The sequence below is a fragment of the Mustela nivalis genome (genome assembly GCF_964662115.1).
Source record: "Mustela nivalis genome assembly, chromosome: 4".
In the NCBI taxonomy this organism is placed as follows: Eukaryota; Metazoa; Chordata; class Mammalia; order Carnivora; family Mustelidae; genus Mustela; species Mustela nivalis.
In genome coordinates this window covers 17,166,783-17,181,936 of record NC_139023.1, presented here as the reverse complement: position 1 = coordinate 17,181,936, position 15,154 = coordinate 17,166,783, and the positions used below count along the sequence as shown (strand labels likewise).

Below are 15,154 nucleotides of genomic sequence, written 5' to 3'. Positions count from 1 at the left end.
TTAGTGATTTTTATTCTCTCCAGGCAGAGTTCTGAACCTAGTAGAAAACTCTTCCTCTCCAGCAGAGGAAGGAGTTTTTTTTCTCTCCTCTTCCACAGATGCAATTGTATTTCACTCATACACCATCACCAACAGTGTTTATCACCCCTCCTTCCACATATTAAGGCTTTTATTTTATGGAGGAGTTAGGGGAGAAATGTCCAAATGAGTTTCTTACTGTTTTTGCCAGTGCACTTTGATATTATAAACATCATAACATTTCCTTGCATGCCCTTTGTTCACCTAATGATTATTGAAAAAGAAGAAAATTGACAATTTGATAATGTTTATGATGCAAAGAGTAGACATAATTGTATCCAAAAGGAAAGCAGAGTGATATTGTTCCCCTTTAGGAGATATATTCAATATCCCTTGTCTTTATTTCCCATTATTGTTTTTCATCCACAGGCACTCCTTCAGGGTCTGTTAAATCTTTGGTTTTACTCTTTACACATCGCATTTGTAATTTAGTCCTTTAATTTGTTTTCTCCTTATTCTATCCTCTCCTCTGTCATCATTTAATATGTCACCTTTCTCTTCTCATAATTCTAAGACAATTATGAATATTATGGTATTTTGAGAGAAAATAAGAATTGCTTCATCCACATTTTATTAATAAATCAGAGAATTCTAACTTGTGGATTCTTTCAAATCTGATTCATTTTTTCACCCATTGATACTGATGGCTTATTTATGTTACTATCATAGCTATTGAAGATATTGATATTAAAATGAGAAAGATTCTTGTCATTTTATCTGTCTTTGAGTGAGATAGAGTCTTTGAGTGAGACAGTGGAACCTAAAAATACTTTAAAAGTATAATACATATGTACATGAAAAACACTTCCGTTCTATAAATAGTTAGTGCACCTGAGTGACCTGTAAAACTCCCATAAATAATGCTGAAGCTTGTCAGATGTCTGCTGACCTATGAGTTATTATCAAACAGCTAACAGTTCTATCACATGTTTTCTCCTCTGCACAATAGAAAAACTCATATCTACCCTAAAAACTTCACAAGATATTATAAAGACAACATAAAATTACATATCCATGATAATAGAAAACAAAAAATCCTGCAAAACAGTCAGCAACTATTTTATAGTCTTTGAATTCAGTTTGTAAAATATTTTGTATAGTGTCATTTGCACTCTTTGATGTTGATGATGAAAAATACACCGTAAGGTAGCCAGTTGGAAGGGGGAGCATCGCCATTTTAGAGCTATTCAAATGCAATGGGGTCTGTTCAATATCTTGTTTTCCACTATTGAAGCTGAGCCAAATGCAAAGATCTTTCTGGAAGTCAATGGGAGTTCTGAACACAAGCCAGAGCAAGATGAGAAAAATGAAACAAAATAAGAAACTGGCCTGAACTCAACTGTTTACAAAAATGAAAATAAAACTTTCAGATATGTTTCCCTAATGGAAGATAATTATATATTATATTTTAGATGGTTTTCAAAGTACCATACTCATTGATTAGTCAGTGTACTTTATACCCTTTGAATAAGATTGAAGTATTGAAGGACTTATCTTTGGAGTTCAATTAACTTTCATGGGGGTAATCCAGGTACCATTGAGAGAGTTACCCTACGGCCTTTCATGGAACTGAAAGGTGAGGGAAGAGGAGCATTAATAAAAGAAGCACATGATCCACATTTAAATTTCCTTTTACAATGGTAAAATATATTCCCTGATAGATATTAAGGAAAAAATTATCTCTTTCCATCGAGCATTCCCTTCCCCATCCTCACTTTAGTTTGTGAAACCTTGAACTCTTCCTATAAGTTTTTGAAAAAGGACCTAAATTCTACAGAACCAAACCTTAGCTTCAACAATTTTAGTGTTTAACATTATTATAAAGTAGAAATATAGGGAAGCAGCTAATTTCAGTTTTCACCTTATGTAATATCATAGAACTATTTAAGAACTATTTCACACTTATTATATACCTACTTTTCAGGAAGGCATCATATACAAAACTGAGACCTCGGTTGACTTCTTCTAGTTGTTCTTTAGTATGAGAGTCATTCTATCACTATCCATGAGCTGCAGGACTAAAGATACTGTGAGGCGCTCTTGTCTTTGGATCCTCCCAGGAGCTTGCAAATGTTGGCTACAACCCCTGGCTAACATTCAGGCAAGACACAGAGCTGAAGAAGCATGGCACACTCTGGGGCAAAAAAATCTAGATTAAAAAAAATGATCACATGGAAAATTAAATAAAAGGGAGTGGAAATTTTAATATAATAGAAGAGGAAAGAATAATCTTGAGAAAACTTTTAAGAACTATATAGGATAGAAAATTTTTCTCTTTATTTTATAATTGTTGAGAGATATAGATGATATATTTGAGACATCCAAAGCTAAGGTTGTGAAAAGTTCAGTTTTAACTGTATCTTAATTTCTAAAGCAATTGTTATTAATGTGATAGAAAGTTTGCATTTTATATTCACTATTAATATAATATATAATATAATATAATTATAAAATATAAATCACTATTAATATAATATATTCACTATGAATGAATAAGTGAGAGAGAATTCTCAAGTCTTATCTTGATGTTTTTCTTATGAAACTAACAAATACTCAATATTTTAAAAAGTGGATAAAATTAAAGAAAGTAGCATTCACCCTAGTTGCCTTACCTAGAGAGACCTATAATTAACATTTTAGTATGTTTATCTTTTGGTATTTCTAAGCATTTTTTACATAGTTCCATATGCATTGCATGTGTCCATTTCTATCCTGTTTTTTACACTTAATAGATTTTGCTCTTAGTAAATAAATCTTAAGATTCTTTGATATTCTTTTGTTGATACCAAGTATCTACAAAACAAAAGCTTTATATTTTCTAGATTACTTCTAATTTGAAAAAAATTATTTAGATTTTTATTTCATTTCCTATTAACAACCCCTTAAAATAAAGAAGGCAGGAATTATACCTTACTTTTCAGAACTGAGACCTAGGGAATCTGACTACTACAATGGTTGGAATCTGTTTCCTGAATCTTTGTTGTGTGCTTTTTCCTCAACATTATGAGACATTTCACTAGTACTTTAATTATTAAAGCTCTCTGGATGGGATCCAGATGGAAGATACCTCATCTCAAAAAATATATATAATGCCAGAGTTTCAAGTATGGATTCATACATTTGAATAGAAATAGTATAATGAGAAGGGAATGGATTTTGGCTTCACATATAATTATTTGTTTCCAGAGTCTATAAATCCTGAGTGTCTTTCAGTCTGTTTTAAAAACACCGATCAAATACTAATAAAATGTTTTGAACAACAGCAGCCAAAAAAGTTATTGACAGTTTTTTAGTGTTGACATCTTTCCAAGCAATTTACTCTCCTTGGCAGAACTCAGGAGGCCGTTCTATTCTTTGGTGACTAGCTAATGTTTTAAATGTACATCTCAACCTTTTTCTTAACCCAAATGAAAATGAAAATGAAAATAACTGCAATTTTGAAAAAGGGACAAAGTGCGGAAGAGCTAATTAAACTTTGGACAGAAGGCTCATAAAATGGTTGTTTCAAAGAAAATAAGCAAGGGTGCCTGGGTGGCACAGTTGGTTAAGTCTGCTTTCAGCACAGGTCATGATCTCGGGATCCAGCCCTATCAGGCTTCCTGCTCAGTGGGGAGCCTGCTTCTCTCTCTCCCTGTGGCTACTGCTCTGCCTACTTGCGCGCTTGTGCTCTCTGTGTCAAATAACAAGTGAAAAAAAAAAAAAAAAAGGAAAGAAAAGAAGCAGGTTATCCACATTTAGCACACATTCTCATATTAAAAGAAATGTACCATCTGCCATGATGCCACAGATACAGCTGAGAGGAACTTCAAGCGCTGAAAAAAACCCTGAGACTTGTGCAAAATGTTTTTGTATTATTTTAAAGTGATTAGTTGATAACATAAGTGCAATGTGCTAAAATTATTGATAATCCTTTTTAAAAGAAATCTTAGTGATTTGTTGTTAAGATAATTCAGTTAAATTTTTTACTGCTTTGTTTGACATATGATATGATATCAATGATAGCCTGTCCTGCTTATTCTAGACCATAGAGATACAAAAGTTTTAGTACAGAGTTGCATTAAGAAACCAGAATTTCTTTTTTTTTTCATGTTTAATTTTTTATTTTTTATAAACATATATATTTTATCCCCAGGTCTGTGAATCACCAGGTTTACACACTTCACAGCACTCACCAAAGCACATACCCTCCCCAATGTCCATAGTCCCACCCCCTTCTCCCAAACCCCCTCCCCCCAGCAACCCTCAGAGTGTTTTGTGAGATTAAGAGTCACTTATGGTTTGTCTCCCTCCCAATCCCATCTTGTTTCATTTATTCTTCTCCTATCCACTTAAGCCCCCATGTTGCATTACCACTTCCTCATATCAGGGAGATCATATGATAGTTGTCTTTCTCCATTTGACTTATTTCGCTAAGTCAAAGGGAATAGTCAGTGTCAGGATAATGGGGGAAAAATACAATTTTCAATTTACTAAGTTACATAGGATTAGGTGTATGTTCTTTTCAGAGGGATATTGTATTATTTAATACATGTCTAATTCCCAATGAATATTGAGTGAATGAATGCAAGTTTTGATGAATCAATTCTATATTCCAAGAATTTCTGAATTGGTAGTGCTTGCTCTTGCTTACTGTTTTCATCAGGCATTTTTGTTTGATGTTTAGGGAAGAAACTAATGTTAGAGAGTAACCTAAATGTATCAGGAGAAATTCTTTTGGTAAGGAAATAGCAAGGGAAGTTAGAGTCAGAAAGGGGAAATGATAAATGTGTTTGCAGTAAAGGAATAACTACTGTGAAAGCATGTAGACAAATGGCCAGACTAACCCACTTACTATGTTTATATTGTTCTGTTTCTCAAAATTAGTGTGGTTTACTGAAATTTATCTATGCACTAAACCCTTGGCACAACTCAGGGAGTGATTTTTTTTTTCTTAAATTGTCTAAAAACTATGCTATCATTTTTTACAGTAGGGAATCTGTATGTCTAAATAAAATTTATAGGTGTTGAATGCCAAAGATTTCTTTCAAGATACTGTTAAAATATAGATACACTGTGTAGTGTTGAGAGAGAGAGAAAAAAATATTGCTCTTTTTTTGAATTTGAGTTGACTCTGGTTCTTGTTGGTGGTGACACTGACTCTTCCAAACATGTAAACCAAAAACACTGAATGTAAAAGATCAAGTGAGAATCAACCTTCCTGTCCATGATGTATTTTAATATAATAGTTCTTGAAAACAATTCTGGTGTATGAATGCCATATTATCTTTTAAAAAAATTGCCAGCTTTATTAGCTTTTCCAGTAATAATATTTCCTAGAATGACTCTATGTGAAGCAGTTTATAGAATTTTATCAAGCCAAAAGAGTTTCTCACCTACAAGACTGGAAAGAGCAGATTATAATATATGATTCCAAGTAAAGCGTACCACCTAGTAGATACTTCTATTTGTCAAAATACAGGTGTCCTTCATACTACTCAAAGTTTTTGTATTTGCTGTATAACATATTTTTCCAACATCTTAAGTAATTCTTAGCCATAATTTTGAGATAACCCAACAATAATCAATTGACCTATTTTATACTGTAAAGCTTTAAAAGTTAATTTAATTATTGTCTATTTCAAAACAAAATGTAATATTGGTGGATAAGAAGAGGAATGAAGAGCTGAGTAACAGAAGACAAGGTAGTGTTGTTCTAACTAAGAATCATTGCTTTTATTTCATATTCTGGACATTTTTGAAATTTGGAACTAATCAAAGGGAGATGCAGCATTTTCAAGAAAAATGGTATTCTTTTTTTTTTTTTTTTTTTTTTTGGCAAAACACTAAATATATTTATAAGTCATCTTTGTCTGGAACCAAATGAGGAAAAACAGTTGCAGAGAGAAGAGGGGGGGAGGGGAGGTTTAAAAGTTCCAATCATTCACAAAAGATAAAAGACATCTTCTGATAGCAGCATGGAAGCAGTCAGCTGTGCTGAGCAGACCCTCCTGGGCTGATTGCAGACCAACTGTGTCCCAACAGGAGTCTCAGAGCCCCACTCCTCGGCTAGTCTGGGGAAGTGGGTAGTAGTTTGATAGTTACTGTTGTTGCTCATCCTGGTATTGGCAGATATGTCAAATACCGCAACTTTAATGAGTCCTGGGCAAATATGAGGTCACTGTATGATTATTTATCTGGAGATATAGGTGTATGTTCGAGAAGGGGAGCACAGGGGTTCAGCTTGGGCAGCTGGATTGTTTAGGAAGTCCCAGATGAGGATTGTGTCATCATGTGAACTACTGACAATCTGGAATTCATCAAACTGGAGTCGGAAAACTCTCCCAGAATGCTCCACAAGGGTCCGTAGACAGAGTGTCCCTGCAGGAGATGGGGGTCCACAGTAGCTACAAGATCCCACACTTTAAATTCTCCATCATAGGCCCCACTGACTATTCTCTTGTTATTGAATCTAATACAGTGCACCAGTTCCTCATGGTTTTCTAATACTCATAAACATGCACCACATTCTATGTCCCATAATCTAATAGTGTTGTCAGATGAGCCACTCACAACCAGTCTGTCTTGGTACTGCCAACAGGCAAGGCCACGTTGGTGTCCATTTAAGGTCCTCACAAATTCACAAGTGCTTGTGTTCCATACCTTTATAGTCTTATCTCCAGATGCAGAAACGATGTACTTGTCATCAAAATCTACAACATTGACAGCAGCTCGGTGTCCAACTAGCACCCTCCAGAGGGTGATGTCAGTTGGGGAGGCCATATCCCATACATCAGTGGAACGGTCTTTGGAGCACATCACCATCATGCCATTATTGAAATGCGAATGCAGAACTGCTTCACAATGGTGAGTCAGCGTGTTTAGCATCTCACCTGTATTTACATCCCATTCTCTGACTGTGGAATCTGATGATCCAGTTATGATCACCCTCACATCATATGGGAGACACAGGACAGAACCCGTGTGGCCTGTGAGAATTTGCTTGTGTTCCAACATGCTTTTATCCCAGATCTTGACTATCGAAGGCCGCTGACTATCTTTTGATCATCATACTGCAAACAGCAAACCCCATTGCTTCTTTCACTTTGGCAGTGGATTCTCTGTAAATGTCTTCCACATCTCCAATTAAATTCTATTGTCTCAATGTCTTGTATAATTTTAGGATAAAGTACTCTAGAAAAAGAATTGGGAAGAGCATTCCCATCAGGAGGATTGTTTTTGAATAAATACTGTCCCCACCCTCTTTGTTCCACCAATCCTCGCCACAGAGAATCTGTCCTGACCATTCTCTCAATGAGCTTCTTCCGTAACATGCCATCAGATGTCACTCGGTACCATTCCTTAACATACAAGTTCAGCAGCACATAGTGATTTGGCATCCAAGTATGACAGAATGTTCTCAGCAATGTGATCCAAACCCCGAGCTGGCAGAGCAGGTATGAAATCCCTCTGCAACATAGGTTTAAGATACGAGTTTATGTGCCCATGTTGGTAATGACACATTTGGGATATAAGATGTTCCACAAATTCCACTTGATCAGACTCTGACCGCTGCTCAAAATATTTGACACATGGTTCTTTTTCCTTCTCATAGCTTACTGAGAGCTTTTGTTGCTTGGGCACAATCATACTGGAAATGCCATTGGCAAGTTTTGTTTTGGCCACACAATTTTCAGTCTTCATAGCAGTGCTTGCTAGACATACTCTATCTTGGTTTAAGCAGAGCCTGGCACAGCCGTTATAGATCTGCCTAAGTGAATTCTTCTCTGGTATTATCTTCCTGGGTGGTTCGCCATTATTACAGTCTTCTATCTCTGAGGAATTCTCCTCTGCTGGGCCTTACCCATAACCCTGACACCGAGAAGACCCTGCCAGCAACCTCACTGCATCAAAAAATGGTATTCTTGTGTTCAAATTCTAGCTTCACCACTAACTACATAAAATTTTGGATAAGTTACTTTACTCTGTGTGTTGGTGATACAGAATAAAGTAACTTATTTAAGTAAACAGTAATTGCCTAATTTATACTATTTATCTCTTTGTTTTCTGTGAATATTAAATGAGGCAATTTATATGAAGAAATAACTACAATGTTTGACCTGGAGTAAGCAATGAATACATAATAGCAACCATTATTGTTGAGGGTGGAAGGGAAAGGTATTAATTAGAAAACTTCCTAAAGCAGATTTCTTCTTGAAGAATATTTGATGTAGAACAACAAGGCTGTCCCATTGGAAGACCAAGGCTCTTGTGGTTATCTTTCTGCAAGACCATGCCATACTGTGCAAGGTAGAAGCAGTAACCAATGTCAAAAATACATCATCAATTATTTTCTCTCTCGATGAAAGAAATTTGAATCATGAATATGAATATATGTGGATGGCAGTCGTGCTAGTGGCTACAAAGTTTTCATGAGAAGCCTAATGTAGTTCTCAAAGACACATTGTTGGTTTTTTGTTGCTGTTGTTGAGCTACCTGGGTGGCTCAGTCGGTTAAGCCTCTGCCTTTGGCGCAGGTCATGATCTCAGGATCCTGGGATGGAGCCCCTCGCAGGATCTCTGCTCAGCAGGGAGCCTGCTTCCCCCCACCCCCCACTCTGCCTCTCTGCCTCCTTATGATCTCTCTCTCTCTCTCTGTCAAATAAGTAAATAAAATCTTTAAAAAAAAAAAGACACATTGTTTTGACTCATACTTGAATTTGGGAGAGTACTGAAGCTGAAGGAATAAATGATATTTTAGCCTTTGCATCATTGTCCTTTACTGAGAGAGAAAACATAAACTACAACTGTTATTTCCCTGTAATTCAGTAGACTGAGTAAACAAAATGGCTCTGGAATTGTTCTAGATACTGGGACAATACCTATCCTGAAGAAAATTGGAATCAAGTGAGGGAGTCTGAGAGCTAAACACATTATTAACATATATTATGAAATATCAATTCAGTTTGTCTTTAGATAATCTAAGAATAGTCATTATTTTTTTATGTCTTAGTACTTCATTGGAAAACATTTGATATGCCTTAGTCAAAGGGTGTTCACTTCTCTAGTTATCAAAATGAATGACTGGCCAAATGTAAATCTGATGAACGGTAAGTGTCTTCCATATATAAAACACTATGTTAAGCAAAATTCTTTCCTCTGGGCATCTTAGAGTCTGTTGAGGCAGGACACAAAAATATAACACTTGCATTTGTTACACAGCAGAATATTTTAAGTGTTATAATACAGATTAATATGCTATAGCAGTAGGTGGAGGGTGATTTCTTTTTTTGCTAGTAGATTAGATTATGCTTCATCAGATATAGGATTTTTAACTGTCCCTTTAAGGAAAAATAGGAGTTCAACTCCTCAGTAAGAGATCAGGTAGGAGAAAGGGAGATTTGTAAACAGGGAACAGCAGGAATAAATGGCCAGAGATATAAGAACACAGAGTGAGTTAAAAATTTCAGAATCTAATATCACTTTGCCCCCACTAAGATGGCTAAGCTAAAAAGGGATAAACAATACTAAGTGGTGGGGGGAAGGTGGAGATGTTGTAACTCTTCTGTGTTGTCGGTGGGATGGCAAAATGGTCATGCCACTTGCAAAAACAGTTTGAGGATTCCCCAAAATGTTAAGCATGGATTGATCATGCCCTGCAAGTCTATCCCTAGGTATATAGACCTCCACAATAGAAAAATAAATGTGCACATAAAAATTTGTACATTAGTTTATGGCACCATTATATAGCTTAAACTGGAAAGAATCAAGATGTTTATCAACAGGTGAATGGATGGATAATTATTTGGCTATAAAAAGGGGATCTAGTATTGACACTTGCTAAGACATGGATAAACCTTGAAAACATTGTACTAAATGAAAGAAGCAGAAACAGAAGACCAGATCTTGCATTATCCTATTTATATAAAAATGCAAATATATTTATTATAATATTAAGTATTATTAATTATATTATAATGATTAGTATAATATAATATTGTAGTATATATCATATAAAAAGGCAAATCCAGAGAGACAGAGATTAGATTAATAGTTGCTAAGGACAGTTGGGGGTTATTGAGTGGCGAATGGAATGACTGCCAATGAGTATGGGACTTTTTTAATAGGATGATGAAATGTACTAAAATTCGGTCATTGTAGTGGTTACTCAGATTTGTCAATATCCTAAAAATTGCTACATTGGTACACTCTGAAGTGTTAATTTGTGGTATGTGAATTCTGTTTCAATATAGTTGTATAAAAAATAAAATATAAACCGGTATTAGAGTAAGAATACAGCGTGTATAGTATGTATGTCTAGTATGTATTATCTGTGGTGAGATGTTTTGAAAACTTCATTAAGACCAATTTGTGGAGATTTTATCCAGAAAGCTCTGATTTGCTGCTACATCCTATAAAGAAGAATTAAAGATTTTGAAAATATGGTACTAACACTAATAACTAACATTTTTTTTTGAGTACCTAAAAGTTGCCTGGCTGTAATGAACTAACACTTAATCCCTTTTACTGTCTTATAGGTTAGGCTATATTATTATTATTCTCAATTCATAGAGGGCGGAAATTAAGCCTTAGTTGGTTTAAAACACATTGGTAATATGAGGAAACAACAAAATCTAAACTCCCAATCTAAATACTTATACTACAGTGACTTTTGACCTTATCAGAATTGCATTTTATAAAGAACACTCTGGAGTGCTTGGGGTGAATTTAAGGAAGAAGGGACCAGAGGCCCAACAGCTATTACAAGAGTCCAGATGAAAAGATATCAGGAGATCTGTGGCAATAATAGTAGAAAAATTCTATTCAAATAGTTGAATTTGGGTCCAGTCATTTGGTGAAGGGGAGACATTTATCCCAGACAGAAACACTGTTCTTAGAAGCAGATATGGCTCGAGATGTAAAAAGATATCCAGAGCAACCAAATGATTTAACTTAGTTTGTCTCACAAACAGCAAAAGAAATTATAAAGCCAAGACTTCTAAAGAATGGCAAACTTAGAAAAAACTGAGTACAGGTGGCTAACTATTAAAATATGTTTTGCTATTAAATATTCATAGATAAAGGAGTGATCCTATTTTGTATGCTAAACCATAGTGCTCCTAGTAATTACAGATCCACCTATTTTTGTCCTACACTATCCTCTGTGGGTTGTTTTAAATGCTTTTCTTAGTAGGGTGGAAAGCTCATAAGCTTTAAACTATGGCTCTGTAATGACACAAATGTTTTTTCAGTCTTTAAAATGCTTTGGGGAACTCTTAAAATTGTATCACTGCCTGTTTGAAAAACCAACCTGGTGTTAATTGTGAATGTGCTATTTCACACAGCAGCCTCATATAAGACTGCTCTAAATAAACACCTCCCAATACTAATCAAGTTGGATTATGGAGATATTATAACTTTTTTTTCTAAAGCATTGAGATATAAAATACTCAAAAGTTTCCAATATTGTAGGAATGTGTCCTTGTTTTCAGGCTGAGATGGAATCAATATCGAAGAACCTTCTGAGTAAGGTCATTGAAATGCCATTTTTCTTACTGAATTACTGGATTAGTTTCTGGTGTAAGGGAGATTTTAGAGAGGAGAATAAAGACATCATCTCACTATTAACAGCTTATGGCTTTGACTTTTTTGTTTCTTGATATAATATCCTCTATTCTTAATACACAAGTCTAAAATCCTTCTTAATTATATTAAAAAAGCATTCTTTTAGTGAGATATTACAATAAATTATAATAACTACAATTACAGTTACAATATACAAATAAGGTATTTGGAAGTAAAAGAAAAAGAGTAATTTAAGTGTTTTAACAGGATGATTACTTGTCCCAATCGAAGTGCAGTAACAATATTTTCCCCATTATATCCCAGGTGGCTGCCTAGTCTGGGGTGTGTCTGAGTGATTTTTAGTTTCTTTTTTTCTCATAGAAATATTAAAAATATATTTGACTAGAGTATTAAGAATTCACTGGTAATTATTATTTAAATGAAGTTAGTAAGATAAGTCGGAAATGAGGAACCAATTTCAAAGTAGCACACAGAATAAGTGTATTTCATATTTATAACCATAGTTTAAATGTTGTAGCAATCTGTAATTCTCAATAGTTTCCTGTTTATTGGGTGGAAAACTTCAGAAAATGCTATCAATTTATTAAATTGTGTGGGCAAATTTCATGAAGATTTAAACTTTTAAAGAATTTATTTATTTGAGAGAGAAAGAGTATGAGTTGGGGGAAAGGCAGAGAGATTAGCAGAATCCCTGCCGATTGGAAATTTCCAATGCAGGGCTCAATCCCAGGACCTTGAGGTCATGACCTAAACTGAAGTCAGATCCTTAACCAACTGAGAGGTGCAAGCACTCCTCATAAAGTTTATATTTTATGTAGCTATGTTCAATATATCTTTTAGAAAAAATTACCCTTTAAATATTTGTGTTTTAGTCACTTCAGTAATTAAGTACTTTACATTTGAAGTGTCTTTAGTGTCCCAACAGCCATTTTGTAAACTTCCAGCCAGCCACTTAACCTCTTTAAGGTTCATTTTCTTTATCTGAAGTACAACTGAAACCTTACAAGTCTATAGTAAAGATTAGAGAGAATGTATGTGTATAATATAGCCTAATCCTTATCATGTAATAATTAGTACAATAAATATGTATGTGAAATACTATTATAAAAATATATATTATTGTTATTATAGCTTAAGAGAAAATAAAATAATATTATGTCTTGAAGGGCACCTTGGTGGCTCAGTCAGTTAAACATCCAACTCTATTTTTTTTTTTTTAAAGAATGGGATAATCTAAGAGTTTTGGGGTCACTCAATCAGTTAAATGTCTAGCACTTGATTTCAGCTCAAGTCATGATCTCGGGGTCATGAAACTGAGCCTATCATCCAGCTCTACTCTGAATATGGAATCTGCTTAAGATTCTCTCTTTCCCTCTCCCTCTGCCCCTCATTGGCCTAAAAAAATAATAAATAAATTATATGTTTTGAAAAGACTAGATAGGTATTGGAGAATAAGCAGCTTTGATTAGCTATCATAGCAAGCTTTGCTTTTCTACCCAAAAATGGCAAAAAACAACATAATGGTAAGTATAATAAAGAAAAACGTATTTCTTGACTTTTTTGTGATTTATTACTTACTTTTTAGTTGTTACTGTTGTTGTTTTCCTGAGTAAGATAAATTACTTAGCTGCCTGCCTGAATGTATCCAGTGACTTCAAGCATATATTTCTAAGATAATAGACAAAAATGAGTCCTTTGTATATTAGGCATTGAAAAGAGAAAAGAAGATAAAAAGTTAGCTATGAGAAGGGCCTCCCATTAGCACAACATAGAAGGCAGTAGTAGCTCAATAATATGGAAGATGATTGAGTTTATTAGTAGTCCTGTGATTTAACAAGGTTATTTTATGATAAAGTATTGTTATCTCTGCTGTATTTCACAGTCTTCCTTTAGCATGGCACATTCAAAGACAATCAGAGGGAAAAAATCCTGAGGCTCACAGCAATGTGTATGATTTTATTAGGGATGCCTCCATGTAGCCCAATTAAATATGGCACATCTGAGAGGTCTGACTGATAAATCCAAAATAAGTAGAGTTTCTGAACCTCCAGGGGACATAACAAAAAGTAATAGCAGTTATTTCCCACTTTACATGAGCATAACATCCATCACAAGGAGAGAAAACAGCCGCCAAGGCCTTTTTAATGAACTGTCTCCAGGAAAAATGTCCGATACATAGTTACATAGTAAAAAAGCTACAACAAAACATTCTGGATTCCTTTGTACTCCCATCACAAGATAATGTCACAAGTATGTGGTTTTGAGAATAATCCTTAGTCCAAACATTGTCTCTTAAACATAAAAACCGAATTTGGGAATATTAAGAAAGATCATCTGTAAACAATGAGATATTTTTAAAGTTTTAAAGTTTTAAAGTTATTCTATAGTTGCTCTCATAGCATGAAATACTACATTTTTTAAGAAAGCAAAATCAAGTAATGGAAAAATGAGAGCATATAACAAAGATACAAATGCCCAGAGAAACAAAAGAAAAATATATAAAATTACATTTAGTAGGATTATCAATTTTCATGGGTTTCCATATACTTTTATGTAAAATCATATTAACAGATATTGACAGATCAATGGTACATTCATTGCATCATGTAGCTATAAAATATAGCACTAATTTCCCTGCATCTGTTTTCTTTTCAAAGTGTTCCAAAACACATGCTTTGTCCTTTGCAAGTGTTCTCTCATTAGGTTGGAGTTCATGCTTCCCAAGGGTTTTGATAAATCTGCTTGCTGTATGTGCTAAAATATTCATATTGTAGTGTTTACACTTCGTGGTATTTACTTAAATAAAGAGTAACCTCAGTTTTGCATTTCAAAAGTATCTTTTGACAGATCGTAAGTATCTTTCTTTCACTATCTTTAAAAGGACGTGAAACATTTTTTTCTAAACAATTGGCTAAATCAGGTGTTAATCTACTTGTAGTGAGTTTACATTAAATTGTTTCCATGCAATATGTATCTTTAACATTCTACTTCTAGGAAATTGAAAAATTTTGTATATAAAGAAAATGGTTGATCACTAAATAAGGAATTTTAAAAGATAAATTATGTTGAGTGCTTCATCTTAGACTACATATTAATATGTTAAACACTTCGTTTATGTTAGTTTTGTTAAAAATAACACATATTCAGAATTTGTTATCTAGATATACAAAGCATAATATATCATGAGAGATTAATGGGACTTGTCAGTTTTCAATTAAAATCTATTTAAGCTCACTACTTGCTGTAATATATTTACATAGTGTTATTACAGAATTATAATTATTACAATGTTAACCTAATATTAGCTATTGTAGTCAACTTTCAAGAAAATAAAATATTAAAGTTTTAATTATATTCCTTTTAGAGTTTTTGCTCTTATCCAATTATCTTCCATTCACTTTCTGTGTGTGTGCATGCGTGTGCAGCCATCTGTGTGGGTGACTGTGTGTGTATGGATTGGGGAGTTGTACTGAGTTCACAAATTCAAATATTTCTTTATAATTTTCCTGATGCTT

General features: G+C 34.2%; 1 pseudogene across 1 annotated transcript; it reads right to left on the bottom strand.

The window, feature by feature from the left end:
• Positions 1–5,974: 5,974 nt before the first annotated feature.
• On the bottom strand, positions 5,975–7,793 carry LOC309862443 (F-box/WD repeat-containing protein 1A pseudogene; annotated as a pseudogene). The gene has a single exon. The product of its transcript is annotated as an F-box/WD repeat-containing protein 1A pseudogene (transcript).
• Positions 7,794–15,154: the final 7,361 nt, after the last annotated feature.